Here is a 19,151-nt window from a genome sequence, read left to right on the forward strand (position 1 = left end):
AAAAAATCAGGGCCATGTATATTTTTGGAAGGCTACTTCCATGAAATGAAATGTTTCCCCCAAAACTCACATGTTGAGGGCCTAACCCACAAAGTGACTCTATTTGGAGGCAGGGCCTTTATAGAAGTAATTAAGGCTAATGGAGGTCATAAGGGCAGTGCTCACTTATGATGAGATTGATGTCCTTATAATCCAAAGAGGAAACATCAAGGGCCTCACTCCCAACCTCTGTGTGAGGACACAAAGAAGGCACCATCTGCAAGCCAGGAAGAGTCCTCACTAGAAAGCAACACTGCTGGCACCTCAATCTTGGATTTCCAGTTTCCAGAACTGTGAAAAAATAAATGTCTGTTGCTTAATACCACCCAGTGGCATTTTGTTATGGCAACACAAAAGGACTAATAGAGGTAAGAATGAATTTTTACATTTTTATTTTTTATTTATTTATTTTTTAATTTTTTATTTATTTATGATAGTCACACACACAGAGAGAGAGAGGCAGAGACACAGGCAGAGGGAGAAGCAGGCTCCATGCACTGGGAGCCCGACGTGGGATTCGATCCCGGGTCTCCAGGATCGCGCCCCGGGCCAAAGGCAGGCGCCAAACCGCTGCGCCACCCAGGGATCCCGAATTTTTACATTTTTAAAGGACAATGTGAAAAAAGAATGAAACAGAGACTATGTGGTCCAAAGAGCCTAACATAGTTCCCACCTGGCCCTTTACAGAAGGAGCGAGGTCAAGCCTGCTCTCAAAGAAGGCTGACAGGCAAACACCCATGTGTCCTGGCCTTGGGGGGCCAGGCCTGAGTTGGCATCTCAGCTTCATGACTTCCTGAATGGACACCTGAACACATCCCTGAACTGCTCTAGCATGAGTTGCCCTCCCTCACGCAGACAGCCTCCTGCATCAGGGAGTCTCACAGGACATGAGGGGAAGTACCAAGTAAGCACAAAGACATGTGTGGCATTGGAATGCTGAATGAGGTCAGTGACCCACCCCTCACCCCACTATTTGCCGCACCATGAGCCATCTAAGGGCAACTATCACACTTTAAGGGGACACTCTCAGTTGCTTTCCTGAGTAATCTCAGTGAGGGTCAAGGGCCCAGTGTATAGATGAGATATGGAGGCTTAGTTCTCCCCTTCCTCAAGAGCAAGCTCTGCAGCCATCACAAAGAGTCTGAGCCAGAGACCGATCCCAGGGAACCAGGTGCGGTATACTCATGTTGGGTCTCATCCTAGGAGCTCCTGACTCATCCATACAGAGTAGGTGCCTTATCTACAGAGAGCCTTTGGCTTTCACATGAAGGCACAGGGCAGCATTACAGTGCTGTCATGTGCTGGCCTGAGAAGGTGGGTGGTATTCCTGGACCCATTTTATAGCTGGGGAGACTGAGGCAAAGGGAGAAAACTTTTCTAACTTACCTGTGATGGGACCACGTGAGAATGTGTTTCCATTGCCTCTTCATACCTGAAGAATATGCTGTGAAGAGGGCAGAGGTTCTCAAAAGGCAGGGCTGGTGAAGTGAGAACAATTAGGAATTCAACCCCACCTCAGCAAGCCCATGTCACTGAGCCCATCTCCAACCCCAGATAAAGGGGAGGGCTGCAAGTGTCATTTGAGGAATATTACCTTGGGCCTGAGGAGCTAGGAGACAGGGCTCTGACCAAGTACCTAAAAAAGTCTAAGGCTCTGAGGTCAGCTGTGGCAGCCAAGCCAGCTTTCTAGATGTGGAATAGGCCATCCTGCAGTGCTATGAGCCTAGGGATGGACTTGGGCTAACCCAGGCTCAAGAAAAATGCCCAGGGACATGTAGGTGTATCTGATCTGTGAGCCCACAGATACACAGCCATCCCTCAACACCCAAATAAAGGACTGGCCAGTTTTTCCTGTCATTTCAAGAGACTAAATTGGGGGAGGTGGAAGCAGTGTGTTAAGACAACTGTACAATTATATTAAGTATCCCAATGAAACATCAGTTGGTTTCCCAAGAAAACTGTACAATTTTTGGATACCAGTGAAACGTGAGCTGGCTTAAAAAAAAAAGATGCACAATTTTAAAGTATCACAATAAAACATCAGCTGGTTTCCAAAAATGGGGGTGGGAGGGATGGAGACAAGGAGGATAAAAATTCCCAGGAAGACAGCTAAGGGCACTCTGTGAAAGGTGTTGTCCCAGGTGTGTACTCCCCCAAGTCACTCTGGAGGTGCAGGATATGGCCCCACTGTGTATGGGGGGGCACACCCTTTATCTGCTACTTTACTGGTTTTTTTCATTGCTTCCGGTACTCTACTTAATAGCTTGGCTGGAATCATGTGACTGTCCCACTGAGGCAGCCAGGCAAAAATCCTGCCAGATCTTGCCTCTTGCTCACCCACTTGTATCAAAAGCACATCCACTCCTGTGTGTGTGTGTGTGCGTGCACGTGCACACACACACACACACTCACACACACCATCTATCCAGTCACTGGTCATTAGGGATGACCCAACATTCCAGAAATATATACTGCATTTGTATGTTTGTTCACATGGAGCTACTGCTCATTCTGCCAGATGGCATCTTTTTTTTTTTTTTTCAGATGGCATCTTTGATTAGCATGGTGCCATCCAGGTCACAAAGAACCTTGGACACTCACCCTCTTGAAACTACAAACGACTATCATCTGGGCTACAGGCCCAAGGAAATTCACACCTCTCATTTGTTGCTTCCAGGAACTCTGGAGGCCGAGAAAATTAAGGCCATTCCACCTTAAATTCAGCGTTAGCACAAGTACAGCCATCTCAAGCCCTAGTGAATAAGAGCTGAAATTTATATTATGTCAGTAACAGGAAAAAAACAGCTTACAGCTTAAATCCCTAGAAAGCCCCATATTAGAATGAGAACAGAGCTCAAGCCAGTGGCAGGAAGTCCCATATTAGAATGAGAACAGAGCTCAACTTCCGTGGTAGAAAGTCCCATATTAGAATGAGAACAGAGCTCAATGCTCTTGAAAGCCCCATATCAGAATGTAAACAGAACTTGAGAAATTCCTCCACCCCTTCTGGAGGTCCCCTAGACCAGCCCATAAAAACCCAGCTGGAACCCATCTCAGGGTCCAAGTCCCTGCTCTGCTGTGTGGGATATACTTGGACCCAAGCTCAAGCTTATTAATAAAACCCTCATGTACTTGCATCGGTGTTGGCTCCTTGGTGGTTTCTCAGATACGTAATCTTGGGCACAACAGAAGCAGACACTTGTTGTTCTCCCAGGATTCAATGGTGGCATTTTTCTTGTCTTGCTTTCTCTATAAAACCCATTTCCTTGGATAATCAAGAATCAAGTCACAAATCAGGGAAAGTGTGCTCTCTCCATGCCTCACGTTTTTGGCAGGTCTCACCTTTGCCTTCAGATGTTTAGATCAGTTACTCATCTCCTCTTTAAGATTCTCCAGGTGCTGTGGTTTCTCTTAGGTCCTGAGCTCCCCAAAGAGTGTATTGGAGGCCACTTCTGACCACAGCCAGCAGGAGCACGGTGCCTGGTGCCTACGGATGGGCCAGGACCCAACACTTGCAGCTGCTAGAGCCACAAAAGCCTCAGAAGCAGCTTCCCACTGTGCTCTCTCATTTCCAAGACAATCTGTTTTGAGAACTCTACTCCTTCCACACAGCTGGGGTCTGAGAACTCCTTTCCCAAGCTGAATTCTTCAGATACTCCCTGGCCATCACCTTCATGGTGGTTCCCAATCTCTCTTTCTCACACAAACCTAATATCTTTCAGGCAAAACGAGCACTCAAGTCCTCTGAGAATCACTATAAAAAAGAAAGAATGCTGGGGTACCTGAGTGGCTCAGTCATCAACTAAGCATCATACTCTTGATTTCAGTTCAGGTCATGATCTCGTGGCTGTGAGACTGAGCCCCACATCAAGCCTACGAGTGGAGTTGGGCTCCACACTGAGTGTGGTGCCTACTTAAGATTCTTTCTTGCCCTCTCCCTCTATCCTCCCTCCCCCCGCATGTACCCTCTAAAAATAAATAAAATTTTAAACAAACAAATAGGAGAGAGTGCTGAGTATAGCCAGTTCAATACTAAAGCAGAAGACAATCGCTTGAAATGGCAGAGTTGTGTCCGATCTTGGCACTTGGCCCAATACAGATAAGGCAGCAATAACCATGCAAGAAATAGAATGCCAGAATGATTGGAATAGCTGTCAAGTAATCTTGTACCCAAGATTGCGAATCCGAGAAACCACCAAGGAGCCGACACCAATGCAAACACACAAGGGTTTATTTACAAGCTCGAGCTTGGGTCCAAGTGTACCCGACACAGCGGAGCAGGGACTTGGACCCCGAGGTGGGTTTCAGCTTAGTTTTTATAGGCTGGTCTAGGGGATCTTCAGAAGGGGTAGAGGAATTTCTCAAGTTCTGTTTACATTTTGATATGGGGCTTTCAAGGGCATAGAGCTCTGTTCTTATTCTAATAGGGGCTTCCTGCCCTTGGCTTGGGCTCTGTTCTCATTCTAATAGGGGCTTTCTAGGACGTTAAGCTGTAAGCTGTTTTCTTCCTGTAACTGAAGTAAGGTAAAGTTCAGCTCTTATTCACAGGGGCCTGGGATGGCTGCACTTGTGATAACGCTGAACTCAAAGTGGAATGGCCTTAATTTTCTCAGCCTCCACAGTAAGAAATTTTGGGGGAGGGGATTATTTATATTCCACTAAACATTTAAGGCAGAACATAAGTCTATGACAAAATGTTCAACTTTCAACTTTTAGAGCTGGTGTGAGTACACATTTACCTTATTCTCAGCATTAATTAAAAAGAACAGAATGACCCCCACCCCAAAAAGGTAAAAGTTGCACTCATCTACAATGACACTGGGATGGCCACACTGTCCATAGCTCACACCTAAATATAGTGAGTGTGCATGACAAGTTGACTCAGCAGGCCTGTGTGATCCATGCCCCATATATTCCAAAGAAAGGCCTGATGCCTGACCAGCTGCTGGGAGGTAACTTCTGAGCCTTTGGGAATATCCTGATAAAATGTCTCTGTTTACTTGGGAGACACTCCTACAAAGTGAGCATCAAGCTCAACTAAAGGACAAGGCCACAAAGAGAAACACATCTCCAGGAAGTGAAAGAAAGTTAGCCCTTTCTATAGAGCAGTGGTTCTCAACTGGGGGCAGGTCTGCCCTCAAGGGACATCTGGCAATGTTTGAAGATGTGTGGCTGTCACAACTTGCAGAGAGTGAGTGTGGAGGGTAGGCAAAAGTGAAAGGCAGTACCAAGCATTTCCCCTACCAGAGGATGACTCAGCTTCCAAAGTCAATAGTGCCTCAAAGGTTGAGAAACTGCTCTACAAGGAGACAGGAACTTGATGGTAAGACTGTGTCACAGGGTCACTAGGACTCTTCAGCTCTGGGCCAATCTCACAGATTAGCAGAGCTGCAGAAAATCTGGCTCCCCCAGCCCTTTTTGTTTTCACCATCTTCTCTTCCCAAATGAAATGTAAAACTCAGAAGCTACTTAGGACAGAAACAACAGCAAACTCTGATGACACTCACCTTTTACTCACCAGAAGGAGAATCCACACAAAAGGCTGTCGCCTACCAGAATGCCACTAAACCTGTGTCCACACCACCTTTTGCTCTTCTTCTTCTTCTTCTTCTTTTTTTAAAAATTTATTTATTTATGATAGTCACAGAGAGAGAGAGAGAGAGAGAGGCAGAGACACAGGCAGAGGGAGAAGCAGGCTCCATGCACCGGGAGCCCCACGTGGGATTCGATCCCGGGTCTCCAGGATCGTGCCCTGGGCCAAAGGCAGGCGCCAAACCGCTGTGCCACCCAGGGATCTTTCTTTTTTTTTTTTTTTTTTAAAGATTTTAAAAAATTTATTCATGAGAGACACAGAGAGAGAGAGAGAGATACGCAGAGGGAGAAGCAGGCTCCATGCAGGGACCCCAGGATCATGCCCTGAGCCAAAGGCAGATGACCAACTGCTGAGCCACCCAGGGGTCCTCCACCATTTCCTCTTCTGCACAGGGCATAGGATACCTGTCTCAGCTGACTTCTCCCTTTGCCCACTGATTAGTTTTGCAAATCTTTTGATCATGTCTGTGGTTGACTAATTGCCCCCAAAAGATGTCCATGTGCTAGTCCCTAGACCTTGTAAGTATGTTACCTTGCAGGCAAAAGCAACTCTGGAAATGTGATTCAATTCAAGATCTTGAGATGGAGAGATTATCTTAGATTTTCTTTCTTTTATTTTTTTAATGAGTACACCTGTTTAATAAAAGGAAAAAATGTACATTTTTTTGTTGTTGTTCTTTAAGAAATTTGATTGAGTTGCAAGGAAATGTCTGGTCATGGCTATGTATATCCTCAGGCAGGGCCGTCGGGCAGTGAAGATGGCTGGGCTGTTGTCTGTGTTGCATGTCATTGGGCCCCCTGGGACTGCTCGTCAATGCCACCGCCACTCAGGCTTCAGTCCCATGGAAGTGTCCCTAGGTCCATTCCCCAAGAGACCCAGAGCCTGAGCCTGTGTGCCAGGAGCCAGCCTGCCACCGAGGATGCAGGACAACAGGTGGGCTCCAGGGCTGCTGCTGCTCCTCCTCCTCCTCTTCCTGTCAAATTGAGAGACTATTTTTTAGAGAAGTTTGTTAATTGGTTGGGCAGTGGTTTTGGTTTTCATCATGGGATGCTATATCCCTTGGGGTTTTTGCCTGAGTTAAGAGAAAAGCTGGAAAGAAGAGCTTAAGGTAAAATGTGGGACAAAGGCTGGTGCATATAAGCTGGTGAGCAGTAAAGGTCGGATCTTGGGGTCTAGTTGGAGACAGTTTCTTGACCTTCCTTGGGGCCTTGCCATCTGGAAACTTGACCTCTTGACTCCAACTCCTCCCAATTCCCCCTCCTCCTAACATAAAAATTAAAGATGACCTTGGTTGCCTCGATTTTGACCTCAAACTTTCTAGTTGGGTTCTTCTTTCCAATTTGCCTCTTGGCTCAAGTAGAAGAACCTGAGGGCAAAGCATCCCCAGAAGGAAATCAAAATTACCCCCTCAAACAATAAGGACTGCCCTGAGCCAGCAAGACTCCATCTGTGATTGGCTCCAAGATAGTGATTGATTTGACCCTCAGTGCTCACCTTCGTGTCCCCACCCACCTTTGCCCTACATTTTCTTTTTTTTTTTTTTATTTATGATAGTCACACAGAGAGAGAGAGAGAGAGAGAGAGAGAGGCAGAGACATAGGCAGAGGGAGAAGCAGGCTCCATGCACCGGGAGCCCGACGTGGGATTCGATCCCGGGTCTCCAGGATCGGGCCCTGGGCCAAAGGCAGGTGCTAAACCGCTGCGCCACCCAGGGATCCCTGCCCTACATTTTCCTTTCCTTGTAAACATGGAAGTATTTTCAGCACTTTGTAGATAGTCTTTGAGACATTAGTCCACTATCTTCCTGGTGTTGGCCTCACTGAAAAAAATTCCTTCCTGTTTCACCACCACTTGTCTATCTACCTTTGGATTTTGTCAGCACTAAGTGGCCAAACCTGATCTGTTAGGGACTTCCCAAGCGCCTGGGCTCAAATTTCATGCGGAGTTAAGATGTATTACTAAGTATGAACTCTGACTGTAGTATTTCCCACACTGTTGTCTTTAGGACAAGAGTCTGTCATCTTCTCAGTCTGCTGAATTCCTGAATAAAGTTGCTTTCCTTACCCTAACACCTTGCCTCTCCACTTATTGGCCTGTTCCACTGTGAGTGGAACAAGCTTGGACTTGGTTACATCATTATTTTCCCTCTAGAGTTAGATGTGCTCTCTTAGGGCCTGACCTCCTCCTCCTCAAAAATAACTTGGGCTTTCTTCTGCACTCTTTCTACTCAGAAAGACTTGAGATGTAAGGACAATGGAACATTAGTCTTAGACCATGGCCCTGTCTCAAGTGGATAAAGTAATGAAGATAATGGCAACTGTATTCAACTAAAAAAAAAAATAACATCAGATTGCTACTTGTAAACTTTGCTCCAGTATTACAACACTAGATTTATCCCACCCTGTCCAGCCACTCCTTGGCCCTTTAGGATAGGGTAAAACTATAGCTGGGCACATTGATTACATTTATAGGGATTCTCTCCAATATGAGTTCTTTTATATTTAATGAGGTGAGAATTGTAGTTGAAAGATTTTCCACACTTGTGACACTCGTGAGGTTGCTCTTTAGTGTGAGTTCTCTATGCCTAATAAGTAAAGACCTCTAGCTGAGGATACTCGTGCAGTTTCTCTCTAGTATGAATTCTCTGATGAGTAACAAAATGAGAACTCTGACTGTAGTATATCCCACACTGATTACATTCATAAGGCTTCTCTTCAATGTGAGTTCTCTGATGTGAAATAAAACCAGAGCTCTGAAAGAAATCTTTCTTATATTGTTACACTCATAAAATTTCCCTCTATTATGCTTTCTTTGATAAATATTAAAATGAAAGCTACGACTTAAAGATTACAACAGAATAGTTTCTCCTCAATGTGAGTTTTCTGATGCCTAATTAGTTGAGATGTCCTACCAAAAGTTCTCTCACATTCATGACATTCATGGAGTCTCTCTCCAGTAAGAATTATAGAATCTATAACAGGAGAGGAAAGCAACTGAAAGGCATCCCATGTTGATTATATTCATAGTTTTTTTGGGGGGATGAGTTCTTTAGACTTGAATAAACATTATTAATACATTTTCTGAAATTGAAGCATTCTTGCATTCAATCGTAAATAATAAATCAGTAATAGTGTTGTTCTTTAGATATGCTGCTGGATTTGATAAAATATTTTCTTTTCTATTTTTTTTAAATTTTTTTATTTATTTATGATAGTCACACACAGAGAGAGAGAGAGAGGCAGAGACACAGGCAGAGGGAGAAGCAGGCTCCATGCACCGGGAGCCTGACATGGGATTCGATCCCGGGTCTCCAGGATCGCACCCTGGGCCAAAGGCAGGTGCTAAACCGCTGCGCCATCCAGGGATCACTTTTTCTCTCTCTTTAAATAAAATATTTTATTTTCAACTTATGTATTTATATTCATAGATGAGGCTGGGAGTGAATTTCTTTTTTATATCATCTTTATCCAATGTATTATGTTATCTTCATTTAATATTTTGTGAAGCTGTCCATTGTATTTTGATGTGGAAATGTTTAACAATTTGGAGTAATTTATTCCTTAATGTTAGATTTAAAGTCAGCTATAAAGTCTCCTGGCCTTTGTGTCCATGTCACTTCTGTAGTAATTATTCTATTTGAGTTTTCTGCTGCTTCTTAGGTCACTGTTGTTTGTTTATTTGTTTGTTTATTTACTTATTTATTTTAATAAGTATTATATAGGATAGTTATGCATCTTTGCTACTTATCTTTTAAAGATTTTATTTGTTTATTCACGAGAGACACAGTGAGAGAGGCAGAGATACAGGCAGAGGGAGAAGCAGGCTCCATGCCGGGAGCCTGACGCAGAACTCAATCCCAGGACTCCAGGATCACACCCTGGGCCAAAGGCAGGCACTAAACCGCTGAACCACCCAGGCTTCCTGTTATTTATATTAGGAAAATTTCCATATAGTTCTATGTAAGTTTTTATAATTCCTTTCATCTTTTCTGTACCTGTGGTTTTCTTCTCATTTATAATACTTCTGTTCTCTCAATCAGGCTTGTGAGGGATTTATCTATTAACCTTTTCTCTCCTTTCCCTTTGCTCTCCATTTCATTAACTTTGGCTTTAATCTCAATTAACTTGAATAAATTTCTATTTTATTTTTTTATTGTTTTTCCAATTACTTAAAACAAAATATTCCTTTATTTTTGAGAATTCTGCCTTAATAATACAATTAAGGCCATAATATTTCATTATACAGTGTAGTGGTGCACCATTTATTTTGATGTGTTGTCTCTTTAATTTTATTATTTTTCGGGATCCCTGGGTAGCGCAGCGGTTTGGCACCTGCCTTTGGCCCAGGGCGCGATCCCGGAGACCCGGGATTGAATCCCACATCGGGCTCCCGGTGCATGGAGCCTGCTTCTCCCTCTGCCTGTGTCTCTGCCTCTCTCTCTTTCTCTCTCTGTGACTATCATAAATAAATAAAAATTAAAAAAAATTTATTATTTTTCAATTTAAAAAATTTATTTATTTATTTGAGAGAGAACACATATACATGTGTGAATGCCAGGGAGGGGAGCAGAGAAAGAGAATCTCAAGCATACTCCCTGCTGAGTGTGGAGCTTGTTGTGGGACACAGACCCATGACCTCGAGATCATGACCTGAGCTGAAATCAAGAGTCAGATGTCCAAATTGATTGAACCACCCAAGCATCCTGTGTTCTCTTTTTTTTAGGGAGTTAATAATCTGCTTTTATTTTCTCTTTGGTTCAAGGATTAATTTGGAAGTTATATATTAACACACAGGAAATTAAGATTTTTTAAAAAAGATTTTACTTATTTATTCATGAGAGACACACAGAGGCAGAGATATAGGCAGAGAAAGAAGCAGGCTCCATTCAGCGAGCCAGATGTGTGGGACATGATCCCAGGTCTCAAGGATCATGCCTTGGGCTGAAGGCAATCGCCAAACTTCTGAGCCACCCAGGTGTCTTAGAAATAAGGATTTTTTAAATAATCTTTTTATTATTTACTTATACTTTTATTAACTTATGATCATATAATGTCACCTGTAAAAATTCATACTTTAATATTTGCTAATTCTTTGTGATTAAGCACACATATATTCTTGAAACCATAAGGTACAAAAATCATATATATATATATATATAGAATTGAACTTATTAATTTTATTATTAAATTTTCATTATATTTACTTCATATACTAGATATGTCTCATTCCAAAGACAGCATATTAAATTCTTTCTCCACAATTGCTTTTTCTATTCTCTAATCAAGGTTTCCTTGTATCTCAAATTGATCTTTGCTTTATTTAAGTGCCATTTTTAGTTGCATATAGGTTTTAAACTGTTATTTCTTCTTTTACAAAACCTTGTTCACACCAAATGGCTTTGTCCTGTTCAACCCTCCAACTTTTATTCCCACTGTGGTTGATATTAATATTGACACATGCTTCATTTTGTTTGCTTTTGCAGGTACTACTTTATGGGGAACTTTATCTCCAGTCATTCTTTAGACTTTTGGTTTACAGCATCTCAAATTAGAATGGTGTGACTGAACTTTTTTTTCACCTACTGTAACAGGCACTGTTTTTTTGGTGGTGGCTGCTTTTTATTTTTTTTATTTGTTTTTAATATTTATTTATCCATAAGACACAGACTGAGAGAGAGAGGCAGAGACACCGGCAGAGGGGGAAGCAGGCTTCTCACATGGAGCCTGATGCAGGACTCGATCAAGGATCCTGGGATTATGGCCTGAGCTGAAGGCAGGCACCCAACTGGTGAGCCACCCAGGAGTCCCCTATTTGTTTTTATTTAAGTTAGATTTGCCAACATATACTATAACACCCAGTGCTCATCCTATCAGGTGCCCTCCTCAATTCCCGTCACCCAGCTACCCCAATCCCCTGCCCACCTCCCCTTCAACAATCCTTTGTTTCCTAGAGTTATGAGTCTCTCATGATTTTACTTCCTCTCTAATTTTTCCCACTCAGCTCCCCTCCTTTCTCTTATAATACCTTTTACTATTTCTTATAACCACGTATGAATGAAACCATATGATGATTGTCCTTCTCCAATTGACTTATTTCACTCAGCATAATACCCTTCAGTTCCATACACATTGAAGCAAATGGTGGGTATTCCTCCTTTCTTTTTTTTTTTTTTTGTATTCCTCCTTTCTGATGGTTGAGTAATATTCCATTATATATATAGACCACATCTTTATCCATTCATCATATGCCTAAGGGCATCATGGCTCCTTCCACAGTTTGGCTATTGTGGACATCTCTGCTATGAACATTGAGGTGCAGGTGTCCTGGCATTTCACTATGTCTGTATAGTACTTGGGGTAGGTACCCAGTAGTGCAATTCCTGGGTCGTAGGGTAGCTCTATTTTTAACTTCTTGAGGAACCTCCCCACTGTTTTCCAGAGTAGCTATACCAGTTTGCATTCCCATCAACAGTGCAAGAGGGTCCCCCATTCTCCTCATCCTCGCCAACATTTGTTGTTTCCTGTCTTGTTAACTTTCACCATTCTCATTGGTGTGAGGTGGTATCTCATTTTGAGATTTTGAGTGGTTCTATCTTCATTTTCATTAGTTGCCATAAATCTTTTTAATTCTCCTCTAATTTCCTGATTGACCAATTAATCTTTTTGTAGGTTGCTCTTTAACCTCCGTGTGTTTGAGTTTCTTTCACATTTCTTCTTGTGATTGAGTTCTAGTTTCAAAGCATTGTGGTCTGAAAATATTCAGGGGACAATCCCAATCTTTCATTATCAGTGGAGACCTGATTTGTGACCCAATATGTGGTCTATTCTGGCGAAAATTCCATGTTCACTTGAGAAGAATTTGTATTCAGTTGCATTCAGATGGAAAGTTCTGTATATATCTGTGAAATCCATTTGGTACATCATTTAAGGCCCTTGTTTCTTTGGTGATGTTCTGCTTAGAAGATCTGTCATTTGCTGAAAGTGCCATGTTGAAGTCTCCTACTATTAGTGTATTATTATCTAATAATCTCATTACTTTGGTTATTAATTGATTGATATAGTTGGTAACTGCCACATTAGGGGCATAAATATCCATGATTGTTAGATCTTCTTGTTGGGGGATATCTGTGTGGCTCAGCGTTTAGTGCCTGGCTTCTGCCCAGGGCGTGATCCTGAGGACCCAGGATCGAGTCCCACATCAGACACCCTGCATGGAGCCTGCTTCTCCCTCTGCCTGTGTCTCTGCCTCTCTCTCTCTCTCTGTATCTCTCATGAATAAATAAATAAAATCTTGAAAGAAAGAAAAAAAATCTTCTTGTTGGATAGAACCTTTAAGTATGATATAGTGCCCCTCTTCATCTCTTACTACAGTCTTTGGTATAAACTTTAATTCATTAGATATTAGGATTGCTACCCCAGCTTTCTTTGAGGAACATTTGAATGGTAGATGGTCCTCCACCCCTTCATTTTCAGACTGGAGGTGTCCTTAGGTCTAAAATGAGTCTCTTGTAGACAGCATATAGAGGAGTCTTGCTCTTTTATCCAGTCCAATACCCTGCATCTTTTGATGGGATCATTTAGCCCATTCACATTCAGAGTAACTATTGAAAGATAGGAATTTGGTGTCACTGTATTACCTATTTAGTCCCTGTTTTTGTGGACTGTTTCTTTGGGCTCCCTCTTTCTTTTACAGGGTCCCCCTTAATATTTCTTTGCAGAACTGGTTTGGTGGTCACATATTCCTTCAGTTTCTGCCTATCTTGGGAGATCTTTATCTCTCTCTTTTTTTTTTTTAATCTTTCTATTCTGAATGACAGCCTTGCTGGATATTCTTGGGTGCATGTTCTTCTCATTTTGTACCCTGTATATATCATGCTAGCCGTTTCTGGCCTGCCAAGTCTCTATGGAGAGGTTTGCTGTTAATCTGATATTTCTCCCTATATAAGTTAAGAATCTCTTGTTTCTCTCTGCTTTAAGAATTTTCTCTTTATTTTTGAAATTTGCAAGTTTCATTATTAAATGTAGAGGTGTCGGATGGTTTTTATTGATTTTTGGGTGGGTCCTCTCTATCTCTTGGATCTCAATGCCTGTTTCCTTCCCCAGATTTGGGAAGTTCTCAGCTATGCATTGTTCAAATATACTTTGTGGTCCTCTCTCTCTGTCTCTCAGCCTATTCTGGAATCCCAATTAGATGTATATTCTTCTTTACAAGCTATCATTTATTTCCTTAAGCCTTTTCTTGTAGGCTCTTGTTTTTCTCTTTTTTCCTCAGCTTCCTTTCTTACCATCAAATTGTCTTCTGTGTCACTCATTCTCTCTTCCACCTCATTAACCCTGGCCGTTAAAACATTCAGTTTGCATTGCATCTCATTTAATCTATTTTTAATTTCAACCTGATTATATCTCAATTTTGCAGTAACGAAGCCTTAGAGTCCTTTACACTTTTTTCCAGAGCCACCAGCTTTTTAAAAAAAAAATATTTTATTTATTTACTCGTGAGAGACACAGAGAGAAAGGCAGAGACACAAGCAGAGGGAGAAGCAGGCTCCCTGCAAGGAGCCTGATGTGGGACTCGATTCTGGGACTCCAAGATCACACCCTGAGCCAAAGGCAGATGCTCAACAGATGAGCTACCCAGGTGTCCCATTAAAGTTCCCACTTCTCCAGGGCTGGGCTTTCATGCCCTGGAGGCTCTCAGTGCTCCACTTTAGCCTGGCTAGTTGCAGTTCCCCTCCTCCACTTTATTCTTTTTCATTTTTTCATCTTCCACCTTGTTAAAAAGGTTAGAAAAAATTTCTCTCTGTACCATTCCAGCTACTTTCTCTTTAAATCTCAGGTCGAATTCATAGGTGTTCAGGATATTTTGAAAGTTATCTATGTAAGTTTGTGGGGCCAGGTTAGTTGAGGACCTCTACTCTTCCGCCATCTTGCCCCTCCTTCCATCCTTATATTTATTCATTTATCTATTTTTAAACATTTCTTTTTTTAAGATTTTATTTATTTATTCATAGACACAGAGAGAGAGGTAGAGACACAGGCAGAGGGAGAGGGAGAAGCAGGCTCCATGCAGGGAGCCCGACGCGGGACTCGATCCCAGGTCTCCAGGATCACACTCCAGGCTGCAGGCGGCGCCAAACCGCTGCACCACCAGGGCTGCCCTCCATCCTTATTTTTAATAAAGAATTTTGCCATTTACATTTAGTGCCACCCTATATAATTGATACCATTCTTACAGTTCTATGGCTATTTTTTAGGATTATTTATTTATTTATTTATTTATTCATGAGAGACACAGAGAGAGAGAGAGAGAGAGGCAGAAACACGGGCAGAAGGAGAAGCAGACTTTTCTCAGGAATCCCAGTATGGAACTCGATCTTGGGACTCCAGGATCCCATCCTGGACCAAAGGTAGGTGCTCAACCGCTGAGCCACCCAGGCTTCCCTATTATATTCTTCTTTTTTTCTTTCTTTCTCTTTCTTTCTTTCTTTCTTTCTTTCTTTCTTTCTTTCTTTCTTTCTTTCTTTCTTTCCTCTCTCTTTCTCTCTCTCTCTCTTTCTTTTCTTTCTTTCTTTCTTTCTTTCTTTCTTTCTTTCTTCCTTCCTTCCTTCCTTCCTTCCTTCCTTCCTTCCTTCCTTCTTTCTTTCCTTTCCTTTCCTTTCCTTTCCTTTCCTTTCCTTTCCTTTCCTTTCCTTTCCTTTCCTTTCCTTTCTTGTTTTTGTACCTTAATTTTTGCTCATACATTCTATTTTTTCCTCTTTTTGCTATTTTAGAAGTCTTACTCTACTTTTCCATTTCACTGGTTGTGATTTCCCACTCTGACACCCCTTACACATAACATAACATGTTACCTCATGAATATTAGATATTATAGAGGACGTGAATTATATTCAACCCATTGATTCTCCATGTCTACTCCTACTGTGAGGAAAGATTAATACATTAGAATGCTTTTGCTTCCTCTTCAATAGCTGGGTGTTTTAACTACATGCAAGTAACAGAATGGCCCAGCCAACTGGTCTTAACAATAAGAAACTTGTTGCACATACCAGAACAAAGATGATAGCAAGATTGGGTCAGTGGATGGCAAAGACACTGCAGATCTAGACACTTGCCATTTTTCTGTTATGCCACCCTCCACGGGCCGATGAGATTACTGTAGCAGTTGTCTTCACAGGGACAACCATCAAGAATAGTAATCTTGCCTAGGATTAGGTCACATGCCCACATCTATAGCAATCTCTGGTAAAGAGAGTGGAATTCCCGAGTGCCTTCTGCAAATCCACATTCACCCCAGTGACTGAGAGGTGTGGGAAAATCAGCACCTGAAAGAATTGGGAATAGAAAAACAAGCAGTGGGGTACTAGCTGGTGGATACAGTGTGCAAGGTAAATCGTCTTTTAAAAGTAGAAAATATCAGCTCACATACCAGCAAGTGCTGAGGCAGGGGGCTTTTGGGCTTGGAGAGGCATTATAGGTCCAGGTTCCTTCCACTTTCCTTTCTTGTTGTTTTGGCAGCACTTCTCATTAAGCCTCATTGTGTTCTCATGGTGACTGCTACAAATCCAGGGTCACATCCTGACACAGTAACATTTAGGCAGAGAAGAGATCATTGTAACTCTTTTAAATGGCTCACAAACCTTTCATGAAACTTCTGAGTGTACCTCTTCTCATGCCCCTTTCCTAAATCCCCTTTTCTTCCATCTCTGGACACTGTTCCCTTGCTCTTTTTCCTCCTAAGTCCCATGTTTCTAATTCCAGGCATAAACACCCCTCCCCATATTTTTTATGTCGCTTGAAGGATTGTTTCAAACTTGACATTCTAGTAGGTCCTGACATACCCAAATGTCATGAGTGATGTTGGCGATTGTGAACAAGGTTCTTGGAAAAGAATGAGAACCATATACCTTGGTGGATGCAGATCCCAAGTACTTGTTTATCCATTAGCTCATTCTCTATTCTGAAATAACCTCCACTCTCACTGCCAAAGCCCTATTTCAGTCTGACCCTACATACAGCCCAGAAGAATTACTTTAATCCTTTGCATTTTAGTGTTAATCTTTTATGACCTTCCATATTCTTCTAAGTATAACTGAAGACCCTGGGGGTAGGTGGATAATTGTGTCTTTGGATTGTTTTCTCCAGGCATTCAAGGACTGCTTGTTGAACAAGTGACCCAAAGCATGTAGACCTCCCAGCTCTGCCACTTCCAGTTCTGTCCCTTTGGACAACTTACTGAGTTTCCTCCTGTTCACCCACAATTGAGAAGAATACTGATGAATTGGCAAGGTTATTGTGGGTGCTAAGAAGATACTGAAACCAAGGAGGGGCTCTGATGGTTGTCCACATCGTTGGCTGTTATTAAATGCCAGATTTCAAGAGTATAAGTGTGGTTGTTTCTATGTTCTGTGATCTGAGGGTCTGAGGAAGTAGAAAGCCAGGTATCAGCTTGTGAACTGGACCATTTTCTCCAGCTTTCAGATGATTCATAATTATACCTCATCCATTTCCACAAGTGCAGCTGCCTCTACCCCAGATGTTACATTTGCACCCCTTTCTAGCAGACAACAGTCCTTGTCCCAAGCTCACAAAAGTCTGAGCATCCTACTAACCCATATTGTGGTGAGTTTTCCTACCTAACCAATCTCCACATTTCTGTGAAAACGGAGTGTCATCTCACTAGAACTGAACCACTAGTTCCCTTCAGGTTGCCAATCCTAGGCACAGTGCCTGCCCCCATTCCCTCCCACAGATCCAGTGTTTCCTGTTGAGGTATACCATCCTTTAGGGCACAGATCAGCACCTTTTGGTAGAAATTTGCAAATCACATATACCTCTTGCTTTAGTTTGCTAGCACTGCAGAAATAAATTACCACAAATTTAGTGGCTTGAACAACACAGATATGTTATTTTACCATCCTAGAGGTCAGAAGTATCACTGGGTTGAAATTGAGGTGTCTCCAGGACTGTTTATTCTGAAGGCTCTAGGGAATGAGTCAGTTTCCTTGCCTTTTCCAGCCTCTAGAAGCTACTCACATCCCTTGGCTTATAGCCTTGCATCACTCCAATCTCTGCTTTTGTCATCTCATCGTATCTTCCTCTCTTACTTGGACCCTCTTGTCTTATTTCTCCATTATTTGTTTATTTATTCATAACAGAGACAGAGACAGAGACACAGGCAGAGGGAGAAGGCCCCATGCGGGGAGCCCGACATGGGACTCGATCCTGGGTCTCCAGGATCAGGTCCTGGGCTGAAGGAAGCACTAAATGACTGAGCCACCCAGGCTGCCCTTTTCTCCCTTTTATGGTGACTCTTGCAATGACACTGGGCCCATGAAGATAATCCAGGATGATCTCCCGGTTTCAAAATCCTAGCATAATCACATCTGCAAAGTCCCTCTGGTCATGTGAAACACAATTTTCAGAAGTTCTGGGGACTAGCATGGACATCTGTGGGGCCATTACCCTGCCTCCCATGGTCCCCCAGGAGATTCAGACACATTGAGCCCTGATGGCAAACTTGTGAGGGTAATGGTGGGTGCTGCTATTATCATGCGTGAGTGGGAAAAGATGGGAAATCATCAGTTTCATATATTCAAATTCTGCATCATTACATCCAACTTTAAAGAAAGTAAGAGCTCTTCCATTCACTTCAGAGATGAATTTCTCTGACCTTCTAAAGCAGTCAACTGGGTTTCAAATTTGGCCACTTTCACTAAGTGACTCCAAACCTCAGGGGCCCTGGATAAGCGGCTAGGCAAGCCTACTCTCATCCATTCACCCCCTCTGAAGGGATGATATTCCTTCTCCTCATTCACCACAGAACACTGTGTAGGCTTGTCACTGTTTCAGCTGACACCACTTCTCATTTCACTGAGGGAACAGAAAACCCCAGCATCCTTTATGACCTCATCTCATGGAAGATACACAGCATAACTTCTGCCCACCCTACGGATGGAAGCAGTCAGAAGCCCAACCTGATTCTAGGAATGGAGGAATGGTAAAGAATTTCTGTATTTGAAACAACCACAGATGTGAAAGCAGTACTGCTCACCTCTTTCAGTGACCATCTTCTGGCAATAAGTCAGTGTATGTCATTTCAGGATAAATTGACCTCATTTGAGGGCATGGCTATGACTTTCACCAGTGGGCACTGGGCATCATGGTGAGGTCACTCCCAAGGTAAACAAACATCCTTACATCATCAGGACTTGGAAAAGGAACTGCTGATGTTCTCCACTGAAAACTGCTCTGTCTGTCCTAGAAAGATCTCCAACTGTGTAGTGGGAAGGCAGCAGGCCCTGGCAAGTTCTTTAAGCCCCTAGATGTTAACTTTCTCAAAGAAGCTAATAGGGATCCCTGGGTGGCGCAGCGGTTTGGCGCCTGCCTTTGGCCCAGGGCGCGATCCTGGAGACCCGGGATCGAATCCCACGTCGGGCTCCCGATGCATGGAGCCTGCTTCTCCCTCTGCCTGTGTCTCTGCCTCTCTCTCTCTCTGTATGACTATCATAAATAAACAAAAA

At 42.7% G+C, this 19,151-nt stretch overlaps 1 long non-coding RNA gene across 2 annotated transcripts; it reads right to left on the bottom strand.

The window, feature by feature from the left end:
- Window positions 1-15,177: 15,177 nt before the first annotated feature.
- On the bottom strand, window positions 15,178-18,972 carry LOC144322384 (uncharacterized). Of its 2 annotated transcripts, XR_013388037.1 has the most exons (4): window positions 18,683-18,972; window positions 16,865-17,049; window positions 16,058-16,206; window positions 15,178-15,953 (listed from the first exon to the last, which is right to left on the bottom strand). It is a non-coding gene; the product is annotated as an uncharacterized LOC144322384 (long non-coding RNA). The 2 variants fall into 2 exon arrangements; XR_013388038.1 differs by lacking the exon at window positions 16,865-17,049 and having other exon boundaries at window positions 15,179-15,953.
- Between the last annotated feature and the right edge of the window lie 179 nt (window positions 18,973-19,151).

The sequence above is a fragment of the Canis aureus genome, chromosome 1 (genome assembly GCF_053574225.1).
Source record: "Canis aureus isolate CA01 chromosome 1, VMU_Caureus_v.1.0, whole genome shotgun sequence".
Classification (NCBI taxonomy): domain Eukaryota; kingdom Metazoa; phylum Chordata; class Mammalia; order Carnivora; family Canidae; genus Canis; species Canis aureus.